The sequence below is a fragment of the Pipistrellus hanaki genome (genome assembly GCF_964339955.1).
Source record: "Pipistrellus hanaki genome assembly, chromosome: 2".
NCBI lineage: Eukaryota > Metazoa > Chordata > Mammalia > Chiroptera > Vespertilionidae > Pipistrellus > Pipistrellus hanaki.
In genome coordinates, this window is record NC_140504.1 from 90180451 (window position 1) to 90207848 (window position 27398).

The window sequence follows — 27398 nt, forward strand, 5'->3', positions numbered from 1 at the left end:
TGAGTATTGCATAAAGGTCCAAAAAATGCATTATAGGAAGAAAACGAGGAGCAAAATGTTAACTCTAACTACAACATATTAAGTCTCTTCCCCAAAACAGTGACATTTAAATTGAGCTGTAAAGCATAAAAATATGTCAATATGGGAGAAAGGCATTCAGATTGAAGAAACAATATAAGCAAAAGAAGAGAGAAATTAGACACATGCACAGTACATTTCATAATCAGGGGAAAACTTGATGTGGTAGGTGAAGGTAAAATGTAGTCTTGGAGCCTGAGACAAAAGGGCTTTAAATACCATGCTAAGGAGTGTGAGTTTTAGTCTATAAGGCTAACAGATTTTGAAGGAACAGTACCTTGACTATGATGTATTAGAAAGACACTCAGGGTTTGTAGTGTAAAAGATTTGTAGCAATGAAAGCAAAAGACAATTAAGAGTTGATTAAATACCCCAGAATTCTAACAAAGAAACAAAGCAAAACAAAAAACATGACCTTGAGAAATAATGCTGAAAGTATAAAAAAGAGAAAGCTAAAGGCATATTACAAAACCATGCTTGATAGAATTTGGTATATCACCATACAGTAAGGAAGAGTGATAGGTACCAATGACTTCCTTGTGACTGCAAAGAAAGTAGGGATACTAAGGAAAATAAGACATACCAAGAGGAAGTCCTGTTGTTATTTTTAAATGAACATTTTAGATAACATATTGTTTTGAATATGTTTAATTTATAAAGTGTCAATGGCCATTATGTGTGGAAAGGTCCTACCATCAACTGCAAAATAAATCCAAAGGAGATGCAGGAAGAAATAATGATATCTGAGGACAATTATAATGTACATATGGGATTTTAAAAGTTTGCTCATAAATTTTCCAGCCAATCACCTAATATTAGCACATTTATGCCCAATACACAGAAGTAATATTTATGCCTCAATAGTGTTTATTTATATTCAATATTAATTAAAATTTAATATTTTACTTTTATAGAGGAAATTTAATTTTGTAGTAAATAAACATTTTCTTTTCTGAAGAGATTTAACATTTAAGGTTGCTGATTACTATTTGTAATCTCATCAGATCCAAAAAGGATCTTACATATTGCAAGTGCTAGGTATCTACAGCAAAAGAGTAATTCACAGTACCCAGATCAGAATTAAAATACAAGGGGGAAAAAAGTACTAAAGAACTGCAAAGCATTTAAATATGGAAAGGTACATCATGTATCACAGTAATATAGAAAGACACATATTTTAAGTACTGAGGCCCTAAAGCACATCCTCAAATAAACTAATTTGTTGTCTAAAAAATAAGAATTATTAAAAAAATAATCAAAAAATACTTCAAAGTATCCTATATAATGAAAGTAGAGTATGCAAATTGTCCCCTCAACCAGAAATTGTCCAGAGTTCCATCAGGGGGGTGGGCTGATTGGGGGAAGGGAGGAAGTACCTGGCCAGCAGCCGCTAGGGTCCTTACCAGTGCACAAATGTCATGCACTGGACCTCTAGTTTAAATATAAAGGGCTAATCATAGCTTGCAAATAGTAGCATATTCCCAAATGTAAATGTCTGGACACATACATAGACTCTAATCCTAAAATGCATCAAGGGTTCTATGCTGCTTTTCATGTAATAGACATCATGTATAAAAATGTATATGTGTGAGCCAGATGAAGAAGTAGTAAGGGGCACAATAGCTTTCATCAAATTTCCGAAGAGGTTCTGGGCCATATGAAGGACAACTAAACTATTAAACTACTACATCATTGGACCAAAATAACCCCATCATTTGGTTAAACAAACAACAACAACAATAACAAAAGACAACTGAATTTTCAACCAAACTCATTGGGAATTCAAATCACAACAGTAGAGGGGGCTGTCCATCACATGAAGTGCCCTGAAACAACTAACCTCAAGAGCTTGGATACCCAAAGGCATATTTGAAATACAAGATGCAGGGCCAATCTCAGAGTTGCAGAATCAGAATCAGCATTTTGACAAGATCCCCTGAAGAATTCATGTGCTGTCTATAGTCTGAGAAGCAATGCTCTGACCAGTTTTTTTGTTTGTTTGTTTGTTTATTTGTTTGTTTTGCCCTGAGCTAAGAATATTTTTACATTTTTTAAATGTTAGAAGACTGAGGAACAAGAAAGGGAGGAAGAAAATGGAAAAATGAAGAGACCCTATGTGGCCTAAAATGCTTGTAATATCTACTATGTGATCCTTTACAGAAAAAGTTTACCAGTCTTGCTGTAGAGTATCTATTTATAACTTTACATTAATTACTTCAGTTTTTAAATTTATAATCCCTCTTATAAGACCACAAAACTGTTTTCTCCAGATTCCAGATGAAAAAGAAAAAACAAAACAAAACCAAAAAAAACAAATAAACAACAACAACAAAAAAAAAACCTTTGAGCCCTAACTGGTTTGGCTCAGTGGATAGAGCATCAGTCAGCAGACTGAAGGGTCCCAGGTTCAATTCCAGCCGAGGACATATACCTTAATTGCAGGCATATCCCCAGTAGGGGGTGTGCTGGAGGCAGCTGATAGATGTTTCTCTCTCATCGATGTTTCTAGCTCTCAATTCCTCTCCCTTCCTCTCTGTAAAAAAATCAATAAAACATATTTTTTTAAAATCTTTGATAGCAATCTTAATATTGTTTGTGTAATGAGAAATGTTCAGGATTCCTATATGAACACATAGGCTAAGCATGGTTTGAAAATTACTATCTGCAATTATATCCTTTCTCCCTGATGACAGTGTAGACCTCTTTTTATATTTCAGTTTTTAAATGGGACATTAGATGGTCCAGTTTTCATTTTAAACTGCCCTGTTTTTATTCAAGTGCCCTTAGCTATTTTATAAAAAGACAATGGAAATCAGTCACACAGTTCTAAAGATGAGCATCCAAATGTTTATTTTTACTGTCCAAGAAACTAAGCTATAAAATAGTAAATTAACTTGTCCATAACTGAATAGCTAGTTGAAACAGTATTAGAACTCAAGATCTTCAATCCAAAATATGGCAGGCATTTTTTTAAAAGTGGATGGAAGAGTAAGTAAAGAATGCACATTACTATTATGCTAATACCTAAACCTTCTTCTAAGTTAATTTCCATAAAATTAGTCAAATGAATGCCTCCTGTCATAATATAGCCAGAAAATACCTTCCTTCTTTGTCAAAATATGACCCTCAGACTACATGTCTAGAATCACTTGGAATGTTACTTTAAAATCAGATTCTTGGTCTCCACAACCAACCAGAGGCACTGGAAGTTACAAGAGGAAGGGTCTAAGAAACTGCACCATGAGCATGCCATGCACTTAGACTGGTGAGATGTAAGCATCCTGCAGAAATATGGAATTCCTCAGTTACATGAGGATGCGTCTTCCACTACTGTTCTGAGTACCCAAATTTACATAATAGATTACTTCTGCTTCTCAGAGGCTCCCAAACAATAATTTTTTGGTAAAATATTTAATAAAAAAATAAATTGAATAGTCTGTTAGCTCTTCAAATTTTAGAGATTTGGAGATGAAGTTTAAAATCATAATTTGTGAAAGTATTTAAATGTAGTTGTATTAGGCAATAACTTCCCATTAGCAGTGAGTGGTACAGAAACTTGTTTTCAGAAAGCCATTTCAATTACATCTATAATAATAAAAGTGTAATATGCTAATTAGATGGGACAGCCGAACGACCTTCAGGATGACTTTCCAGATGAAGCCGGGGCTGTGAGGGCTGAGGCAAGCTGCAGTAGCTGCGAGAGTCAAGCCCCTTGCATGAATTTAATGCACTGGGCCTCTAGTAATTAAATAAAGGAGGATAAAGTACTTAGAAGAACACACTTGTTAATGTCATATAATTCATTTCAAAGTAAACTCTTTCTGTCTCATTATTCAGTAGAATGTAGTATTTCTTTCAACTAAGATTTACTTTTGATTCACAAACTAGATAACCATATCTGAGTTTTTTCAAGGGCAGAAGAAATTCTTGGCCAAGTAGAGACAGTGTGCAATCCACCCCCACCCCAGCAAAACATCTAGGTGGTGTCAGTTTTTCTTTTTTCTAAAAATGTATATAAATACTGTGAATTAGTTCAGCATAACTATGTATGTTTTGACAAAATATTTTCCAAAATAAATTACCTAGCAAAATTAAGCCAGGAAGATTTTCCATGGCACTGATTCTGAATGTGACCAGTAGCTCCTTAAATTATCACTCCTCCCACTTCCCCCAGGTGAGAGGCACACAGAGCAATATGAATAATGTAGGCTGCTTGACCCCTCAGAATAAGAAAAGGGCAGTGTGGTAGGAATACTGGATGTGGGTCACTCATTAGCAAATATTATGCCTCACTTTTATCGGATACAAACTTCAGCACCAATATCTCACCATGTATTTTTGGATGATGAAAAAGAATCATATATACAGATCACTATATATACATACAGAAAACATTCTGTATATCATATTTTTCCCTCCTACAAACGATCGCAAACATACTTTCCAAAATTCCCCCTCACGTATGAAAGTCGTTACCACTTTTTATTTTACCAAAATCAATCCTACTCAAATGCTCTGCATGATTTTTTTTTTTCTCGGCGCTATTACAAGTGATTGAGCTAACATAATTTCTGATAAAATGAAACTAATCAATCACTCCATCAAGTCTGTCCTTACAACTTTTCCATTCTTGAATTGTTCTTGATGACTACAATCCAGTGTGCTTTTGAAGGAGGGAGAATGGGAAACGGCTGTGAGACAACTTTTTTTCACTCCTAGATGTCCTGTTATATGATCAGATGTGATGAGAAAGCTATAGTTTGGAAAACGCAAAGACTATTTTATTCAGTGAAACTGAATAAAATAGTCTTTGTGTTTAGTGAAACTCTCTCAGCAGATTATCTGATTTTGCAGAATAAATCTAGAAAATATATTTCTTCTGGAAGCATGGCAGCGCCATGTTAAAAAATAAGTTTAAATTAGAAATGACATCAAAATTGAGGCCTAGAATTACTACTTACTTATTACAAATTTTCTACATGGTTTTTTTTTAATGTAAAAAACTGAAGAGTCAATTCTATGAAAGGGCATTGACAAATATAAAAGATGTGTCTTATCCAACAGGCAGCTTTGACTCCAAAAGTGTCAGTTGTGCAATATGCATCTGGGAGCATCCCTGTTGCCCAGCCTTCCGGGCACAGCAGACAGAAAGAAGGTTGAGCTGCCAGAAATCCTCTGGTTCCAAACCTCCTTTTACAGATAAAGAGAAGAAAACAAATAGAGAACAAAAAAACTTACTGATCTTATAACTGGATGTACCTTTGACCACCTGTCTCCTCCAACTCCCCCTCACCAAGCCCTTCTGCCCCCACCGTCCCCAAAGCTGATAACCACAAGTGGTCTGGTCATTTTTCTATGAGGTTTGTTTTTTTTTGTTTGTTTGTTTGTTTGTTTTAATATTGCACATATTCATGAGATAGTACAGTTTTTGTCTTTTTCTGTCTAACTTATTTCAGTTAAAAGAGCAAATTTTTAAAGATAGATATATTAAATTAATGTTCATTTACTACTCTCAAAGCAAAGGTTAACAAATGCTTTCCTGGAGAACCCTCAAAAAGTTAACATTTAAAAGCTTTTGCTTAAAAAATAGCTCATGTAATACTTGGAATTTATTCTTAATTTTCTATATAATTTATTCACATTGCCAAAAATAAAGTACATAGTTCTATAAATCACTTAAACCACAGTCCAACTGGCAGCCCTGGCTGGTGTGGATCAGTTGGTGAAACATCATCCCGTGCACCGAAAGGTGACTGATTTGATTCCAGGTCAGGGCACATGCTGGGGTGGTGGGCTTGATCCCTGGTGGGGGAGTGCAGGAGGAAGCTGATCGGTGTTATGCTCTCACAATGACTTTCCTCGCTTTCTCTCCCTCTCCCTTATTCTCTCTATAAAAGTCAATAAAAAATATTTTTACAGTCAACTAGTAATGCATAGATATTGATCATAAAAGTAAATATTTTATCTATTATATAACATTAATCAAGATATTTAAATTTTTCTTTTCCAGGATGAGCTGGTTATTACTTCAGGAGAAGGCAATTAAAACAGATTCATAAAAGTTTGTTGTTGTTTTTTCTCAGAATTTCACAATTGTACTTCAGGCCTTTATTCCTGTAGCCTAACAGAAATTGCTGAAAATGTTAAAAGTGGAACACACTTTCCTTTTTTTTCCCCCTTCACCATCCTATTTTATTCAGTACCTTAATTAGCTAAGCTCTAATTGCTTTTTATATTACTTCTTTTTGTGGAAGCCTACATCAACGGCACTGACACTGACCTTGCCTGCACAGGGGCTCCCAGGACACACCAGCATCCACCTGGAGGGCAGTGCTGCTTTAGGTAAGTTAGAACCAGTACCAAAAGCAGCCACATCGGGGATGGATGCATGGAAATAGCTATGTAACATCTAAGGGAGATTTTGAAACTGCAAATCTGAAAGGTCTCCAGTAAATCTTTAGGTGCTTTTCCTCCTGAATAACTAATTAATTTCCCACTTTATAAATTCATTTTTCAACACTTTAGTGAGGAGCCAATGCATTAACCTGGACATTCATCCAATACTGTTACAAATCAATTTGCTACATCTTACCATGGTTGAAGTCATTCTTTAAAGAGTGATTTCCCACCAAGTTAGAAGTTTTCATGGGTTATGCAGATCTGCCTTATAATGACAAAAGCGCTCTCTATTTCAAGAATGTACCTTTGAAATTGAGCGTTTTATTGCCATATTTATAATATATTGATATTCTGCATTTGGCTTTACAAAAGATGATGAAACAAAACAATCTTTTTTATTATTATTATTGATTTTTCACAGAGAGGAAGAGAGAGTGATAGAGTTAGAAACATCGATGAGAGAGAATCATCGATCAGCTGCCTCCTGCACACCCCCTACTGGGGATGTGCCCACAACCAAGATACATGCTCTTGACCGGAATCGAACCTGGGACCTTCCAGTCCACAGGCCGATGCTCTATTCACTGAGCCAAACCAGTTTTGGTAAAACAAAACAATCTTAAAACTCAATTGTTTTACAATGTTTAATTGTATAAAAACCAGCCACATTTATTGGGTGGAGATTATGAATGGATTTCTAGAAAATGGCATTCTACTTATGTAAACTCCTAATGGAGTGGAAACATATTGACCTTCTATTTTCTAAAGAATATATTATGAAAATGCTACAGTAGCATTAATCTCAGTAACTGCAGATGTCAAAGGTTCCAGTGTCATTGTCAAAACACCATTCCTACCAGCACTAGGATTTAACCTATGTGTTCTAACCTTTGCTAAACATTTAGCTTTTGATAAATGTTCTTAGAATTCTTGATATACACTGAGTGGCCAGGTTATTATGATCTCTAAATGCATAATAATCTGGCCACTCAGTGTATATCCTATATAATAAAAAGCTAATATGCAAATTGTCCCTTCGACCAGCAGGCAGGCCTGCCAACTGCTCATGTATCCTCCCCCTGGGCAGGATGGCCAGACCAACCCATATACGGGAATTAATGCACCAGGCCTCTAATCCTCTGTGTGTGTATGTGTGTGTGTGTGTGTGTGTGTGTGTGTGTGCGTGCGTGTGTGTGTATCCAACATCCCCCCAAGGTCCCAGATTGTGAGAGGGTGCAGGCCAGGCTGAGGGACTCCACCAGTGCACAAGTCCATGCACTAGGCCTTTAGTTTATTTATAAAGTTAAATTGAGATTCAATGACCCTGGTTACAATTTTAGACAAACTTTTTTTTTTACTGTATAATATACTGAGGATCTTTTTTAAAGAATTGAAAATGTTAGTACAATCCAGAAAGTTTTTAAAGAGAATAATGGCTAAAACATTACCTAAAAAATCACAACTGCCATGAACCAAATACATTAGCTCAATCATGTCTAAGTAGTAATGCACACAATGACTGATTTTAGGCTTATTTACAGTCAACATTCAACTACTTAAGAAGTTGACCTAACATATGAATCTCATTGCATTACTTCACCATCTATTTTTTTATGTGATTTGTAAACCATGGATTGGCTTATATGGAATGGAGGCAAGTAATAACACCTCAAAAATTAAATGTAATATTTTGTGGCCATGTGTGCATGGGCCGTTTTAAGAAATGATAAGTTACATCATTATCAGTTAATAGAGATTCTTTGTGAACAAGAAAACTGTGAATTGAAATTGGTATAATCCAAATGCTGGCAAATACCTTACCCCTTCACACCTTGGTTTACTTACCTATAAAACATAGCAGTACTAAGCTAATAATATTGCTGTGATAACAGAATGAGATTTTTCCATGTGCTGAGCACTACTACTAGTGCTTTTATAATGTACAATTCTTTTATTGTGTAACCGGTATACTCAGAGGAACTCTGACCCTGTAAGAATAAAGAACTACCTACCGTCTGTAAGATAGCCTTTTTATGTGATAGTAGGTCATTCAAAATACAGTTCTGCCTATTTCTCTACTGTGATATTCTATTACTGCCTGCTCCTACCTACCAAAGTAAAAGTCATTCTGTACGATATACCTTACTTACATTTCTCTGAAGGTTTCATGTTTTCAACAACTCTGCAACTTAGTCAGATTTGCCACATAACTCTAAGTTTCAAAGATGACAATACTAGGTGATCAACCAATATATATATAGTCAGCCAGGGTACTAACATCTACAATGACCAAAAGCTCGACCTAACATCAGGCTGTGTGTGTAGTAGGGAGTGGGCTGAATAGCTGACCTCTCAAAGAGAGAGAGAGACAGGGCTGATCAACAGCAGCAGCAACTGCTGGTAAGGCCCAGAGAGAGAAGCAGGGTCTTGCCTGCTGCCAAGCCTTTCTCTCTCCCAGAGTTCAGCTGTTCAGCCCACTGGCCAGCAGCCTGGGATGGCTGCTGATCAGCCCCACCTCTATGATCAGGCCAAGAGATGGGCCCAGATATGCTGACTGGCATAGAAAATGACCAATCAGAACCAAATCTATTCCAAAACCGGTTTGGCTCAGTGGTAGAGCGTCGGTCTGCAGACTGAAAGGTCCAGGGTTCGATTATGGTCAAGGGCATGTACCTTGGTTGCGGGCACATCCCTGGTGGGGGTTGTGCAAGAGGCAGCTGGTCGATGTTTCTCTCTCATCGACGTTCCTAGCACTCTATCCCTCTCCCTTCCTCTCTGTAAAAAAAATCAATAAAATATCTAAAAAATAAAAATAAAAATAAAAAAAGAACCAAATCTAGGTAAATTGTGAGGAGCCAATGGCTGCCTAGGAGGCAGAGTTTTTTATGTTGACTGGCATAGAAACTGAACAATCAGGACCAAATCTGAATGAATTGCGAGAAGCCAATGGCTGCCTAGGAAGTGGAGCTTTTGACACTGACTGGCATAAAAATGACCAAACAGAACCTACTCTGGATGATCAGTGAAGGCAGAACCTAAGGCGGGGGGCTGAGGAGGTATTTTAAGGGCAACCTCTGTTTAGTGTAAGGTGTAAGAAAGTGATTCAATTTTTTAATGACCAGTTTGGCAGTATAGTGCATATTACTGGCTATCAGTCCAGATATAGGGATTATGTATTTTTTGTCTGCCAAGAGCATCTCCTCCTGCTAAAAAAGGTCTGCGCCCCCCACCCCCATTTAAGCAATCCTATTCTATATAATCTACCTATAATCTATACTACTAAAAGGGTAATATGCTAATTAGACTGGGTTGACCAGCCATCTTCTAAACACCCGACTTCCATTTGGACAAAGCTATGGTGGTGGGGGTTGAGGCAGAGGAAATTAGGGGCGATCAGGCTGGCAGGGGAGGCCAGTTGGGGGCAAGATCAGGCCTTAAGGGGAGGGCAGTTGGGGGTGAGATCAGGCCTTAAAGGGAAGGCATTTGGGGGTGAGATCACGTTGGCATGAGAGGGCAGTTAGGGACAATCAGGCAGTCAGAGGCAGTTAGGGGATATCAGTCAGGCAGGCAGGACTGTTAGGGGTGATCAGGCAGGCAAAGGGGCAAGGTAGGGGTGATCAGGCCAGCAGGAAGAGGGATTAGGGGTGATCAGGACAGAGGCAGAGGGATTAGGGGTGATCAGGCAGGCAAGCAGAGGGGTTAGGGATGATAAGACAGACAGGCAAGCAGGAGCCAGTCTTCCTGGATTTGAGAAGGATGTCTGACTGCTGGTTTAGGCCAGTGGGGCATCCCCAAAGGGTCACATATTAGAGAAAGTACAGGTTGGTCTGAGGAACCCCCCCTCTCCATACACAGATTTCGGGCCTCTAGTATATTAAAAAATTCATGAATATATACACAACTTTTGTTAATCTGTTGATAAAGTGATAGGTAGCTAACCTTTTTATTAAAAAAAAACACATTGTAACAGCTAAAGACTGAGTCTACTGTGCTTCATGACAAACTGAATGTGTGGGACTTTAATACCAGACACTATTGTCTAGGTATGTAGAAGAAATTATTCACAAATTATATTCACTGGAACTTAATCAAATATTGATGCTTAAAAACTCTTTTTGTCCACCTAAATATTTTATTGAAATAGATTATACTAATAGTGATGACTTTTTTTTATATATATCCTGAAAGCAATGTATAATGAATACATTGGAAGCTTCAGTTTTTTGTTGTTGTTGTTGTTGTTGCTTTTCCATATTAAGTTGGCAAAGGATTAAAGAATATAAGAAGAAATATTCTTGAGGACACATTATCCTAACAAGTTAAATGACATGACAGAAACAGGAGCATTACCAGAACACTGTATGAGATTAACTTTTACTAGTAGTTTAGGGAAACAGTGATAACAAAATTATTTTTCCCCTTTTTTAAAGCAACAAGTTTTTCTTTGAAATTTCTAAATTATGGATTTATAGTGTAAAAAGCACTTATGTATATGAAACATGTTCACAATTTTTGTTAAGTACAAAAGCAGATTATAAAATGATATGTTCTGTATATTCCTCCAATTTATTTTTGTTTGTATTTGGCAGGATATAGGTAAGAATAAATTGTTAAGTGAATATATTAAAATGGCTATTATTTGAGAAAAAAATAAGTAAGGCTAAATTTCTTATAATAAAAACCTAAGTCAAAGGAGAGTATAGTGATCCCAAAGATGAAAAGCATGATTTTCTCTTGAATAGTGGGATGTCAATATTGTATTTAACTTTCTTTATACTGTATTGTAGAATGATATGTTAGAATTCTTATTCTGAAGCATGTACCTTGCAGAGTAAAGGAGGTGTATAAAGTAGCTGAATAAAACTTGTACTTATTGCTTTGTCTTTGATTTTGATGCTCAGAATGAATGGGCTTTCACAGTTGACCGAACTGAACAGAAGTAACAGCGGCACATTTGTATAGAGGTTTTTCCACGCCTAAATTTATTTTTAAAATATTTACTCCATGAAAAACACCTTAGACATGATTTTTATCCAGAATAGGTTGAAAAAGAGGCCATGTTTTATCAGCTGCAAATAGCTCTTAAGCTTGAAATTAAATCTGTTTACAAATTTTTAGGTACTGTAGAAAATTTTCAATTTTACAATAGCATTTTGCCCTCAGTTTATGCAAGGCATTAAAATAAATAGAAAATAGAAAATTTAATATCTTTAATAAATAGATTTCATCCAGCTTTAATTGATAAATCATAATGACCGTGATATGACATCTGCTATCAGGCTCTGCAAATGGTTGGTTAAATTTAGACTGAAAATCAGAGTTGCTTTAGTCTAGTGAATAAAAAACATGAGTTGCATTAATTGTCAGGATACTTTTCATTTGGGGATCTATTTTGCATTCATTTCTGTCTACTTATGCTATCTGGCTCTATTATAACCTTTAAAACGTGAGTGATTTAATACAACTTTAAGTTTCCTTTCAAGAAATGTCTTCTGTTTCAGAGCAAAATGACCTCCAGATAATATCATTGCTGCAACAAATACTGAGTGTAGTTTTCAGTTAAAAGATTCTGTGTGCAAAGAGAAAAAAGAGCTTTCTTTCTGCTGAATGGAGAAAAGCAGCAAATGGGAGTGCTATAAATGTTTTTAAATGATCTTTTTCTGCTTGAATTACATTTCACTAAAATTTGTCTAAGACTCGATTCCTTAGGTCTCTCAAAAAAATCTGAAGGCTTTAAAAAAAAAAAAAAACTTATAAAACTGTTATTTTCCACTCAGATCATTTACTTGGAAGTGTTATCAGATGAAGGATCAAATGAACCAATCATCCCCAGGTATTCCCTGCTTCCTACCAGAAGACATGGAATTAACTTCCATCCAGCCACTCTCAAAATGCAGTGCTTTCTTGTCACCAAGCAAAAAGAGTGGAACTCACAGAATTATTCTGATGATGCCAAAGGGAAAGAAAATGCTGACAAGTGGGGAAATTCAAATGTATAGAGTTAGAGCAATCCTAATAAACAAGCATAATGATAGCTTAGAATAGGGTGGTATTTTTTTAAAGTAGGAAGTTGATTTTATAGTCAAGTACACAAACATGAAATTGACAAGATTGGTTTTATAAAAAAGCTACAATTAAAAATAAGGAAGAAAGTAAAAGATATATGAATTTTAAAAAGTATAATGATGTCTGTTTAATATTGTGGGTATACTAGTTTCAACGGAGACAATAATGATGTTTTGTTTTTAAACGGTATAAAATTGTGCTCCTAGGGCAATGGAAACCAAAGAGAATATAAACAAATGGGACTACATCAATATAAAAAGCTTTTGCACAGAAAAAAAAAAAAATCAACAAAACAAGAAAGCCCACTGTATGGGAGAACATATTTGCAAATGTTATCACTAATAAAGGTTTAATCTCCAACATCGACAGGTAACTTATACAACTTAATAAAAGGAAGATATGATCCAATAAAAAAATGGACAATGGACCTAAATAGAATCTTTTCAAAAAAAGACAGAGGAAGGCCAAGAGACATATAAAAACATACTCAAAGTCACTAATTATCCAAGAGATGCAAATCAAAATGATAATGCAGTACCTTCTCACACCTGTCAGAATGGCAATCATCAACAAATCAACAAAGGACAAGTGTTGGCAAGGATGCGGAGAAAAAGGAACCCTCGTGCACTGCTGGTGGGAATGCAGACTGATGCAGTCACTGTGGAGAACAGTGTGGAGTTTCCTCAAAAAAAAACTAAAAACTCCCATTTGACCCAGTAATCCCACTTCTAGGAATATATCCCAAGAAATTAGAAACACCAATCAGAAAGGATATATGGATCCCTATGTTCATAGCAGCATAATTCACCATGGCTAAGATTTTGAAACAGCCTAGGTGCCATTCAGCAGATGAGTGGATTAAAAAACTATGATATATCTACCCAGTGGAATACTATGGTGCCATAAAAAAGAAGGAATTCTTACCATTTGCAGCAACCTGGATGGAACTAGAGAGCATTATGCTAAGTGAAATAAGCCAGTCAATGAAAGAAAAATACCACATGATCTCACTCATTTGTGGATAATAAAGAACATTATAACCTGATGAACAAAAAGACAGATACAGAGGCAGTAAAGCATCAAACAGATGTCAAATTACAGGGGCAAGATTGGGGAGTGGTGGGGGTAAGAGGGAGAGATCAACCGAAGGACTTGTGTGCATGCATATAAGCACAACCAATGGACACAAGACACTTGGGGGTGAGAACATGTATGGGACTGGGGGGTGGGGGGCAATCGGGAGGTATGTACACATGTAATACCTTAATAAAAATTTTTAAAATGATTTAAAAAAATAAAGAGGTATAAAATTGCTGTTAAAATGAAAAAATTAAAAAAAATCATTGCTATTTTTGTTATAAGTTTCAATAACACATGGAAGGAAAAAATATCTGAGTTGTATGTAAACTATTGAACTAGAAGTTTGAAATAGTCTAACAACTCTGACTCCATAGGAGTCTGCTTTTAGACTTCTGCTGCTCTCCTCAGTGCTATCCGCAGGAAACTCATCCCCTCTCATGTGCCAGTTATCATTTCTATGAAAACAAGAGCAAAATCTCTACTTTAGTGTGTCCTGTTATGGAAAGCTCTAGGCTTGAATGTACAATCATAACTTCAAAATAGATCCTTCACCTCTCTTAGTTCCATAACTCATCCCTCTCTCCTTCCCAACATAATTCCATCTTTATTCAGGTCCCTAGCAGTTGCACAATTTAATTCTTTGATTTTTTTCATATCCCTTTAGAACAGATTCTTACGGATTTTTTCTTCTTTCACTTTATGTCTGCCTGTCAGTTCCATCCCTCTCCAGACTCAATTTCACACTATGCCAAAAGTTTCATAGTTTCTCTGTTCCAAATATAGTTCCTACTCCTTTCCCTCATCACTCCATACCTAGGAAAAAATATACAAGGATGTTAGAGAGCTAAGTGCAACTTTTCTTTCAACAAAGAAGTAATATATTTTTCAAAACTTCCATGGAATGTCTAACTTCTTCTCACTCCCTTGGCCAGTAGAAATACGTTTATTCACCTGGTTGAATTACAAATTGTACATTTATAAATCCAGCTTATGTAGCCAGGATTAAGCAAATTGTCACGTGAGTCTTATTTTGAAGCACAAAACCCTGAACCATCCCTCCAAGTTTCGGCATTTATTTAGGCCTCATTTTCTCATGCTGCTATGGTGTCTTGGTAACACTTACTTACAATCAAAAGTGCCAGAACATTACTTCCTACCTTCAAAATTGCCTTATTTCCCCATTTTCTGAGTTCGCTGAAAATGTGAAAAACTATGTTGACAGCATAGGGATAAATGAGATGCAGAATGCTCCCTTTCATTGAGGTAGCTTATACCTGATATATTTATCTAAAGTGTCCACACTGAAAGCAGACCTGTGCAACAACTGCCTTGTATGAATCCGGAAATGATGATGCAAGCATTGATAAAATCTTGCTGATTTTTTTCTATTTGGCTTATCAGTGGCTTTAAATATAAAATAAATATTATCTAGTAAATAGGGGTCTTCAATAAATATCTGAACATTCTTTGTGAGGTTATTAGCAAAAAAAAAAAAAAAAAAAGTGTGGTAGTACTGATGTAGTTAAAACATATTCACCGACCTCAGTATTTATATGTCTAGTATGTGCAATTTGGACTCAAATGCAGGAAAACATGTAAACACAATTCACAGCAAAATTATGTCATTGTCTGAAGTCTACCAACACACAAGAAATAAGGAGTTTGTATATCTGCTGTCATTAGTTTACAACCTAGTGATTCCTTTAATTATCCTCCTCGGGGCTCAACAAAGTATTAAGTCACCGAAACAAAGGCATGAATAAGAGCAGAGTGGCTGCCTTTGGCAGGCTCAATAAGTACCACCTTGATGTACTGATGGCTCTTAATGAAGACAACAGCCACCAATTAGACAACTGACAATTATTTCCAAAGCTGAATTGTCAAAACAGGAACAAGAGACTGACCCCTGAATAGTAAATTATTTTTAATGGCATTTAACCACTCTCTCAAGAGCAAAAGGCAAATGATTGCTCTTTACTGTAATGAGAAATTCTGCTTTACACCTTATGTCCCAGGCTTACATCTTCGCTTTTTCCCTCTTCTAAATTTGACTGGAATATAGCTTGATATACTCTCTCATTATGGTCAAGTTGTATTGAAGAGTGCAAGCAAGTGATACAGGCCACACACAATGATATAGAACCTGAGCAGATAGTTCATAGGTTCTGGATTCAGACAGACCTCAGGTTCAATCCTGGCTCCTAGAGGGCAGGTTATGTCTGCAGTAGAAGATATGGGAATCAGATTCTTTAGCCAATATAAGAGGGAACTACAAAAATTATCCTAGTATTGGAATCTGGAGAGGATGTAGGAGCAGCCCCAGGTCAGTCAGCCTGTGAGTATGGCCATTTATGTAAATATACCATATACTAGTACAGGACATATATTATATATAATAATAATGATAAAACATAATATGCAAATCGAACGAACAACTGAACAGCAAAAAGACCATCTGGATAATCTTCTGGACAACTAAGATATGACAGGCACTGGAGCCAGGCCAGCCAAGGTAGGTGCAATGTGATTGGTGTGCCCTGTGGAGCAATCAATGGGGGGGGGGGGGGGGGGGGGCCTCTGCGATCAATCACCCCAGAGAGAGAGAGAGAGAGACCCAGGCCAGCCAAGCAATCACACCGCACACCTGCAGAGAGAGATGACTGTGGGCAGGTAGGGAAAGTGCCACACAGATGACAAGCAGGGGCAGTGGTGAGGGCGGGGCCAGCTGCTCAGGCAGGGGAAAGAAAGCTCCCAATAGGCCCTGTCACCAGCCAAGCCTAGGGACCCTACCCAAAGGGTCCGAGATTGCAAGAAGGCACAGGTCAGTCTGAGGGACATCCCGCTCTCACACATGAATTTTGTGCACTGGGTCTATAATGTGTATATATTATATATATATATATATATAAAATTAATGCATGAGGGGGAAGGGGTATCAAGGGTGAACTGTGGATATTGGGCCCTAGCTCATGCCTCCAGCCCCGCAGCCCCACCTGGCACCTCCCACTTGCCCCATCCCCCACCACTGCCCCTGGTTGCCATCTGCAGGGCCACCAGCGGGGTGTTAGGGCCCCGGCTCACACCCACGTTGGCCTGGCACCACCCGCTCACCTGTTCCACCATCCCACCACAGTCCCACTCTCATCCAGGCCCACCGGGCTGGCAGCACCTCCACTACCACCCACTGACAGTGCCATGTCACTGATGCCCACAATGTTCCATGCTGTCCCCTGGTGGTCAGTGCACATAATGCCATAATAGCAAGTTGTCAAACTCCCAGTCTGTTGAATTCCTACCCTAGGGGGGACAATTTGCATATTTGCATATTAGACTTTTATTATATAGGATATTGTATTCCTATATTAAGAACAGTACCTAAAGAACTCATTGCCCATAGAATTTTTATTAATAAACCTAACTTTTAAAAACACTTAACACACTTTTGCACAAGCCACTGCCTTCCAACACATAATAAAAATAGAAATTCTTCCTCCTTACATACTGGCAGGCAGCCCACATTTTCCTGTACTATGATTATTTCTGAATGACTTGGCACAACCTTTAATGATATGCTTCTTGCATCACAGGATTCGATGTTCCATTTTTGCCTACCTCATCATTTAGTCTCCAGAAGTTGTCTTTGCCTGATTATTATTAATACTCAGGGGCATTCCTGCATGGCTGTCCTTAGAGTCCACACCCGTGGGCTGCCTTGGAGGTGAGATCACCTCTGGATCTCCACTGGCTCAGTTCCCTTGGATGGGCTCCAAGACAGAGCTGCCTTATGCTAAATTTCACTGTTGTAGCCAATGCTGTAATAATGAGGTTCCCGAAGCAATACCCCTTGGATTTCAAAGGGTCATATTCCCAGTCTAAGCACAAGCATTTAAAATGATGCATTTCTCTTAATTTTGTTTTATTCAACTTTTTTCTTTTTTAATACATTTTAATGTTTTTTTGTGTGTGTGTGTTTTTTTTTTTTATATACAGATAGGAATTGAGAGGGATAGAGAATTAGAAAGATCAATGAGAGAGAAACATCAATCAGCTGCCTCCTGCACACCTCTCACTGGGAATGTACCCGCAAGCAAGTTACATGTCCTTGACTCGAATCAAACCTGGGACCTTTCAGTCCACAGGCCGATGCTCTATCTACTGAGCCAAACCGGTTTCGGCTCAACTTTTTTCTTTAACACTCAGATCCAAACACTGTATACCAGCTGAATGGACCATAGAGTCAGTAACCTGCAATTTTTCATGAACTAGTACACACACCCCCAACCCTGCCCCCGACACGCATGTGCACATGCCTCCCTCCCCCCCCCTCCACACACACAGGGACAAACACAGTCACAGAATTATAAGTACAAAAATACTTCACATTTTTCTCTTTAAGGAGGAATCTACCACTCTACATTAATTGCCAAATATTTGAGTCATTAAACAAAGCATATAACTCCAGCAAATATCTTATAAAAACCAAAATTATCAGATTAATATAGCCACTCATTTTATTGGAACTGTGCTGAGTCAGTAATGCAAGACTTCAAATACCTATATATTAATGAAGAGAGTATATGAGCAGATTGTCAAGCTTCCCGCACTGGTGTCAAAGGCAGTTGGGCACATGAGGAAAGGGACCCGGGTCTACACTCATAGTCCACTGCAGCTCGCTCAGCGAAAGGGAGCTCCCCAGTTCTTGGCAGAACAACAAATTCTCAAGCAGAGAGGGGATAGGGGTGAGAATTTTTTCTTCTGTAAGTAACTTAATGAATGAAGTACTAATTAACATTATGGCATTGATAAATGGAGAGAGAGATTAGGGATGTACTCGATATTCAGACCTTCGCAGATGGACTGTCAAAGCCACATTAATTCCTATCTCATTGGAGCATCTGCTTCTCCCATAATCCACTGCCCCTTGGTACGAACAACACAAACTGTTGTGACTCAATTCGATTTATATCAATCTAATTTCTTTTAATCCAATTTGTATTCCAATCTACTACCTTCTAATCACTTAAATCTTCAGCCTCCATCTGGTAAATTTTCTCTCAGAATTAACGGAGCAGATGCCTCTGTGATTGTCTTCCCCAGTCAAGCTAATCAGACCTCGCAGTGGCCTACAGGATCTGCTGAATAGGTACGTGACTCAGGGTGTTGCCCTTCCAGTTACAGGCTCAGCCAGGGAGGAAGACCATTTTATCTATCACTAATTGGTTCATTTGCATAACACTGCTTGGGAAGAAACACTGGACCCTGAAGCCTAGAGAAGAAAACTCCAGGAAGAGAATAAAATGTGCTCATTTGTCAAGAAGGCTTTACTACTCCATCTGTCTCCTGTTTAGGTTAACAAACAGGGTGAGAATATTATTTAATATTGTTGTTCTAAAAAGCTACCCACTGAAAGCTAGGGGATTAGAACCCTTTTGTATAATCATTAAAGTGATACTGAGACCAAACTTTAGTTAACAAATATATTCCTAAAATAACCTTTTGAATTTGGGAACTATGCGCTGATGTATCCACTGGAGCATAATTTGTGCTATACACAGCACAACCGCTGGCCTGCACTAACACTCACTCCTGTGGAAGTTCCACTGTGATCCCTAATTAATGTCACAATGTACATGTTCTCCTATGAACAGACTGGATACAGTGGTTAGCAAGAATGCAAATAAATAAAGGACCAGGACAAATAGACAAACACCATATAGAACTACTTTGAGATGAAGTTGATTGTTATGTGAAATTATTTGTTATTAATTTATAGCCATACTTCTTACACAGTGTGTCTTGATATATTTAATTTTTTCCCAAATTTCAAGGCATTATAAATAGAAATATTAAAGTGTTCAAGGTAGCTACATAAGGAATTGGCCTCAGAACAACTTTTGCTATTGGAAAAACTGGAAAAAATTAGCCTAGAAAAACATTTCATCTAGAACATAGTCTATCCTGTATGAAGAAATCTTAATAACTCTTATTAACATTATGAAATGGGAACATGTCAAAATGGCTTCATAAAACATAACATACAGTGTAAACGGTTGGATTAAATAACTGAATGTAGACTCTATTTCTATAAGTCTGAGGAAGAGATATAAGATGAGGCTCTGGGTATCTAAATTAGACAGAGAAACCCAGTGGAAGTCAGAGGGGAATGCCACGGGCCCTCCTGGGAAACTGGTAGAACTGGTGAACCCAGGAGTGGCTGGGGACACTGCTCTATCTCCTCATCTCGGCAGGAAGAGAGAGAGTGACACACTGCCCCCCCTGGATAAAACCAACCATCTATGAACTCAACTCTCACATTTGATGCCTCAGTTATTTCCTCTGTGAAGTACATTTAAAATTACATCTGCTTCTACATATTGTGTTTAGGATGTAACATGTGGTACATGTAAATCACAGGCAGTGCAGCAGGGCCATTAGAAACATGAACTCTATTTGAGATCTGGACTTAGGAGTTGGATAACCGTGAGCAAATTACTAACCCTCTCAGTATGTCATTGTAAAAGGGTGATATCTCCTACCCCATGTTACAAGAAGAAAATGAGTTAGTATGTATAATATGCTTACATGTATTGCTGGGATACAGGATGCCCTGAAAACATGTGTCAGCTAAACGATAAGTTAACAAAGCTGTACTTGTATGGGAAGTTCTCAAATATATCTCAACTAGAGGCCCAGTGCATGAAATTCATGCACAGGACAGGGGGGAGTGGTGATGTCCCTCAGCCCAGTCTGCACCCTCTCCAATCTGGGACCCCTAAAGGGATGTCCAACTGCCAGGATTGGGTCTAAACAGGCAATCAGACATCCCTCTCACAATCCAGGACTGCTGGCTCCCAACTGCTTGCCTGCCTGCCTTCCTGGTTGCCCTTAATTGCTTCTGCCTGCCAGCTTGATCACCCCCTAACCACTCCCATGCCAGCTTGATTGATGTCTAACTGCTCCCCTGCCAGTCTGTTTGCCCCCAACTTCCTTCTTCTGCTGGCCTGGTCACCCCTAAGTGCCCTCCCCTGCAGGGTTGATCACCCCTAACTGCCCTCCCTTGTGAGTCTGATCACCCACAACTGCCCTCCCTTGCAGGCCTCATCCCTCTCAACTGTCCTCCCCTACTGGCCATCTTGTGGAGGTCATCTTGTGTTCACATGGGGGCAGGATCTTTGACTACATGGGGGAAGACATCTTGTGGGTTGGAGTGATGGTCAATCTGCATATTACTCATTTATTAGATAAGATGGTGGTCATTTTTTTTAATGATACATCTGATAAAGGGTTAGTACGCAAAATATGTCAAGTATTCTTTTAAATTTTTAATGGATGCTACAGCATTTATAGTATACATATTTAACTAATCATATTCTGCCCTCAAATAATATTTTATCAGTTATCTGCAATATAAAAGTCTACTCCCAATGCCTTTCTCCAATTGTTTATGCTAATGTGGTCATTCATGTTTACTTTTATAAATGGTATAAACATAGAATAAAATGCACTATCTTTGCTTCAGTCAGTTATGTTTAGAATAATTAAAAATAAGAAATAATTTTATATTTACTTTCGTCTATTCATTTCCAGTGTTCTTACTTTTTTATTTTTTTAGTATAGATTCAAATTTCTACTTGAATATTTTCCTTTCACATTTCTTATAGAGCAGGATTGTTGACAAAATTTCTCTTAATTTAAAAAAAAATTAAAATAAAACATAATTAACTAAATAATATAAAAATAAAAAGGTAAACTAAGTTGTAATGTAATTATTTCAAGTGCTGCAATAAAGTGTATCTATAGAGTAGAAATAAAATATGGTTTATAAACTACTTTTAATTGACTCTCATATGAAAACACCATGACCTAATCATATTGGTAATTACTGAAATACACACCTGGGTACCACGTGCCAGGCCCTGTATTTGAGGGAGGGAGTCCCAACCAAAAGGACTTTAGAGTCTGTGCCCTGGAACTTTGGTTAAACAGCTATTCCCTTCTGGGCAGTAAAATTTCGGAAGCAGACAAGCCATGTGCTTTCTTGACTGCCGAGGAGACTCATATAACTGCCTCAGAATTGTAAAAGTATTGATCAAAAGCCCACTCTTTTAATCCTGGCTTCAAGGAGAAAGTTAGAGAGACTGGTGGAGATTCTAGAACACTAAGGAATAATTCTACACTTGGCTGACCACCTGTAAACTCAATACTCTATCTGTGCTACATTTCTACTAAAGCAAATAATGGCCCATCATATATGATAGGCCCTAATATATAGTATATATTACATGGCCCCTGATATGTACTGGCATCAAATATATAACAGCATAATACAGGATGGGCAAAAGTAGATTACAGTTGTGAATATGTGAAAGATTTTATTCTTGTATTACTTATTATTGCATCATTTATTTGAATTATTTACATGTGAACTACAAAACTACTTTGCCCACCCCTGTCTATAGTATCCTATCTAATAAAGAGGGAATATGCTAATTGACTGCCACACCCTCAAAGATGGAGGCCCCCACAGCCAAAAGATGGCAGCACCCAGTCCCCTCAGCCCCCCAGTCACCCAGGGCCAGCCCAAGGCACAAGCAAGCTTTGGATGGTGCTGCCCAGCTGCCCAGGGTGCCCGAGGCTCAGGTAACCAGGGCCAGCCCAGGCTTGCACTGCCGGCAGTGGCAGGAGCATAGATGTGATGAGCATAGCCTTCCCCTGATAGCTTGGTTGCCTGCCGTCCCTGCTGGCTCCTGGGCTGTGAGAAGGGGCAGGCGGGGCTGAGGGACACCCCCTCCAGTGCATGAATTTTCATGCATCAGACCTCAATGTAATCTTATAATACATATTAATAACTAAAGAATCATCTGTTACTCTGAAGAATAAAATCTTTCACAATCTATTCAATAGATAAGATTGGAAGGTCTACTTGAGGAAAAACAACAGGCCCAGCTTTCATGTTTTCCAAGTCCCAGCTAATGCAATCATTTCTAACATTTTACCAGTGACATCTTGGTGCTAAGCCCCATCCTAGCACTCATCTGTCCTAAATGAAACCAGAATTGACAAGACTTGCTAGTAATTTGTATATATGAGTAAAGAGGTATTTTATCAGTTATTTTCTGAAATTTTGGTTACCTCTCTATAGGTCTTGTTTCTATTGTAAGATTTAAGTATTTCTGGTGCCTAGAATAGTACCCTGGTAGATGTGCATGTCTAACATTAACTCATTTTCAATAATACTATATTTAATAATAACAGAAATAACCAATATAGCTATATTTTGTTGAATTTGTAGGCACTGGTTGCTTTACAAAGAATGATTTCATTTCATCCTCATTATAACTTGTGCTATATTTTTAGAATGTAAGAATTTCATTTCTTGTATGTAATTAATAGCCACGGTACTTAAAGTTGCCAAACATAATAGAAAATGTCTGTGCTGTTTTTCCAAAAGCATAAGTATATATTTCACATGTGCTGTGTGATCATTGTGTGTGGCATTTTTGCTAATGATTTTTGGTTTGGAGATATATGTTTGTCAGTAGAGAACCCTGGTTTGTTTAAGTGAGCTATTGCAGGACCATCTTTGAAGCTCCCCATTATTAAGTTCCTTCCTTAAAAACTTGAGCACTAGCCAAAACCGGTTTGGCTCATGGATAGAGCGTTAGCCTTCGGACTGAAAGATCCCAGGTTCAATTCCGGTCAAGGGCATGAACCTTGGTTGCGGGCACATCACCAGTAGGGGGTGTGCAAGAGGTAACTGATGGATGATTCTCTCTCATCGATGTTTCTAATTCTCTATCCCTCTCCCTCTCTGTAAAAAATCAATAAAATATATTTTTTTAAAAAACACAAAAAAAAACCTTGAGCACTAACAACTCTAACTAGTTAATAGGGTTCAGGGTATTCTGAAAATAGGTATACCTTGGCATACTGACTGTTTCAAACTGAAGAAATTTTAGAAATGGTAAGTAAGGAAGGACTTTGTCACCTTTCCCTTCTCCCATGAAGCAGGTCATAAAACCCTCATGTGGGAGAGGCCCTCCTGGAGGAAAGAAGCATCCTTATCTCAACTAAGGGACAAAGAGAGAGGAATCTGAACTAACAGGCCCTGCCAAGTTTTCCAGTTTTTTACACCTACTTCATACCCTTTGTCCTATGACTTTCCACTCTTCATCATATCTAACATGGAAATAATGAAGCTGAACTGCTTTTTTGAGTCTTCATTTCCTTATGAAGTTCCCCATGTCACATAAAACTATATCAAATAAACCTGTATCTTTTTCCCTTGTTTTTTAAACATATTTGTATTTGAAAATGTTTGTATCAGTACAATGAAACAAAATTTTACAATGCACTGAATGAGTCGTATGGCAGTTCCATTGTTCATTATGGAGGTAACTCCATACCTCTTTCCACAGGGGCTGCACCAATCTGCATTCCTATCAGCAGTGCACAGGGTTTCCTTTCCTCCACATATTCCCAGCACTTGCTGTTTGTTGATTTTTTTATGATAACCACTCTGACAGGTGTGAAGTGATATCTCATTGTGGTTTTAACTTGCATCTCTCTGATAATTAGTAAGTTGAGCATCTTTTCATATGTCTATTGGCCATCTGTATATCCACTGGGAAAAGTATCTATTCAAGTCTTTACCTATTGTTTAATTGGATTGTTTGTTTGTTTTGGTGTTGAGTTTTATAAGTTCTTTTTATGGGCAAATTTGTTCTCCCATTCAGTGAGTTATCTTTTCATTTTGCTGATGATTTCTTTTTCTGTGCAAATACATTTTAGTTTGATATAGTCCAATTTGTTCATTTTGTACATTTGTTTTCCTTGCACAAGGAAATATAACAGAAAAAAATATTGCTACAAGAAATGTCTGAGATTTCACTGCCTATGTTTTCTTCTTGTGTTTTTATGGTTTCAAGTCTAGCATTAAGTCTTCAATCCATTTTGAATTTATTCTTGTGTATAGTATAAGAAGATGGTCTAGTTTCATTCTTTTTTTTTTTTTTTTGCAATGGTATTGGAAAAATTTGTCCAATTTTTCCAATACCATTTATTGAATAGATTATCTTAACTCATGGTATGTTTTTATCTTCTTGTGAACTATTAATTAACTGTAAAGGCATGGGTTTATTTATGGGCTCTCTATTCTGTTCCATTGATCTATATGTCTGTTTTTATGTCTGAACCATACTGTTTTCCTCACTATGGCCTTGTAGCATAGTTTGATATCAATTATCATCAGACCTCTAAATTTGTTCTTCTTTCTCAAGATCACTGTTGCTGTTCAGGGACTTCTGTGATTCCATGTACATTTTTGAAATATTTGTTTTAGTTCTCTGAAATATGCCATTGGCATCTTGATAGTAATCATATTAAATCTGTAGATTGCTTTTCTTAATATGGATATTTTGATGTTAATTCTTCCTATTCATGAACATGATATATGTTTACACTTATATTTGTATCTTCTTCAATTTATTTATTTAGTGAATATAGGCACCCTGTGTTCATCACAGCATTATTTTCAATGGCCAAGATTTAGAATCACTCCAATCAGTAGATGAATGGATAAAAAAAGTTGTGGTACATTTAAACAAATGAATACTACTCAGCTGTAAAAAGAAAGAAAATTTTACCCTCTGCTACAACATGGATAGATCTGGAAAATATTATTCTATGTGAAATTAGCCAGTCAGAGATAGTACAATATGATTTCACTCAGACGTGGAATCTTATGAACAAACTAAAAAGAAAACTAGAGACAGACTCATAGAGAACAGGCCGATAGCTCTGGTGGAAGGGTGTAGTGGGGTAGGGGTGGTCGAGAAAAAAAAGAAAAAGAAAGAGAAAGAACTCAGGGTCACAGACAATAGGGTGGTGATTGAGGGGGTGGGGTAAGACTGAAGAGGGCATAGGAAAGATAAATGGTGATGGGGGAAAAAGAAGAAGAAAAAAAGAGACACGGAGTGTCACTACTTTGGTATCATTGGTTTATTATAAAAGAGAGACTTATGCATTATTTACATGATGAAAGGTTACAGAACTTCAGTGGAATTGGCAGCTTCATAGGATACCATTTCAATGGTGATTTATTTCAGCCTACTTTCCAAGAATGTCAACATCTCTAAATAAGAAATCATCCTTGTTGTCTAAAACTCCTTTGCTGACTCCATATTCTGGAAGAACTTATCTCCATTTTCACACTAGCTTCCTGAATTTCCCCACCCTGTTCTTTAGAGCCTGTTTCAATTGATTTTTGTTAAAGGAGGCCCAGCCAAGAATTAGGAAGGATAGATCGAAAAAAATATTTTCCTCTCCTAGATAGTTGACACAAAATTTGTATTGATAACTATGAGCTTGCAGAAACCTTTAAGCCAATATTAAAAGCTCAGAACTTTGAATTATTTTTTAAAGAAGAAATGCATTCAAAACTCAAAATTCTCTATAAAATGCCAAACCTATAGCTCTAATTAAGGCAAATTATTAATGCTTCATATAGATTTATCTGTACATGATAATGAGGTATACATCATTCAAATTGCTACATTATTTATAATAGAAATAATAACTAATTTTTGAAGTTTAATTTTTAAGGCAATCATTTGTAAATATTTTATATGGCTACATTTTGAAAAAAATTATAGGTGGTCCCTCTAGTTGCACTTGTTTTATTTACAGTTTAAATATTTTATCACTTAGAAAAGCAAACTTTAAAAATGCTAAGCGAAATAAGCCAGTCAGAGAAAGATAAATATCACATGATCTCATTCACTTATGGAATATAATGAACAACAAACTGATGAACAAAAACAGACCCAGAGACAGAGAAGCATAGATCAGACCGTCAAACCTCAGAGGGAAGATAGGGGATGGTGGGGGTAAGGGGGAGAGATCAACCAAAGGACTAGTATGCATGCATATAAGTCTAACCAGTGGATATAGACAACAGGATGGTGAGGGTATGAATGGGGGAGAGGAAATGGGGGGATAAGCATACATATGTAATACCTTAATCAATAAAGAAAGAAAAAATATATATATTTTTTTATTTCAGAGAAGGGAGGAGAGAGATATAAACATCAATGATGAGAGAGAATCATTGATTGGCTGCCTCCTGCACGCCCCCTACTGGGATCTAGCCTGCAACCCAGGCATGTGCTCTTGACTGGAATTGAACCTGGGACCCTTCAGTCCACAGGCCAATGCTCTATCCATTGTACGAAACCGGCTAGGGCTAGAAAAGCAGACTTTAAACAAAAACACAAACAAATTATTGTTAGATGCTTTTTTACTATATATACTAAAATGTCTCCATTCCCCCAAATAAATATTAAATATTTAAGAACTTAAAATATGCTATGCTATATTTAAGTCTAATTTAATCTCTAAAAATTATAGTATTCATAAAACAAAGCAGGATAGGATTGAGAAGAAAACACACTAAAATGGGTAAAATAACCACAGTATAAGAAAAGTATATAGAAGTTATATATTGTATCTTATGATATAGTCAGAAAATAAATTAGAAAAATAAAATGAGCTCATGAATAAAACTGCAAAATAACAAAATCTGCTTGAATTTTCAAACCGCTATCAAACCATTGCCATTTTCTAACCTCCACAAAGAAAATTAATTTTAAACTCCATTAGTTTTCCAGAAAAAAAAAAATACATAATTAAAGCATTCCTCTTACAGAAAATATATGGTACACATTTCACCATAGCATTGCAAAAGGAAGTCATTTTTTCTGTTAGTTGTTCTCATA

General features: G+C 37.2%; 1 protein-coding gene across 17 annotated transcripts in view; it reads right to left on the reverse strand.

Moving 5' to 3' along the window:
- Nucleotides 1-27398, reverse strand: part of ROBO2 (roundabout guidance receptor 2) — a 655712-nt gene that overhangs the window by 589639 nt on the left and 38675 nt on the right. The gene's annotated exons all lie outside the window — the stretch shown is intronic.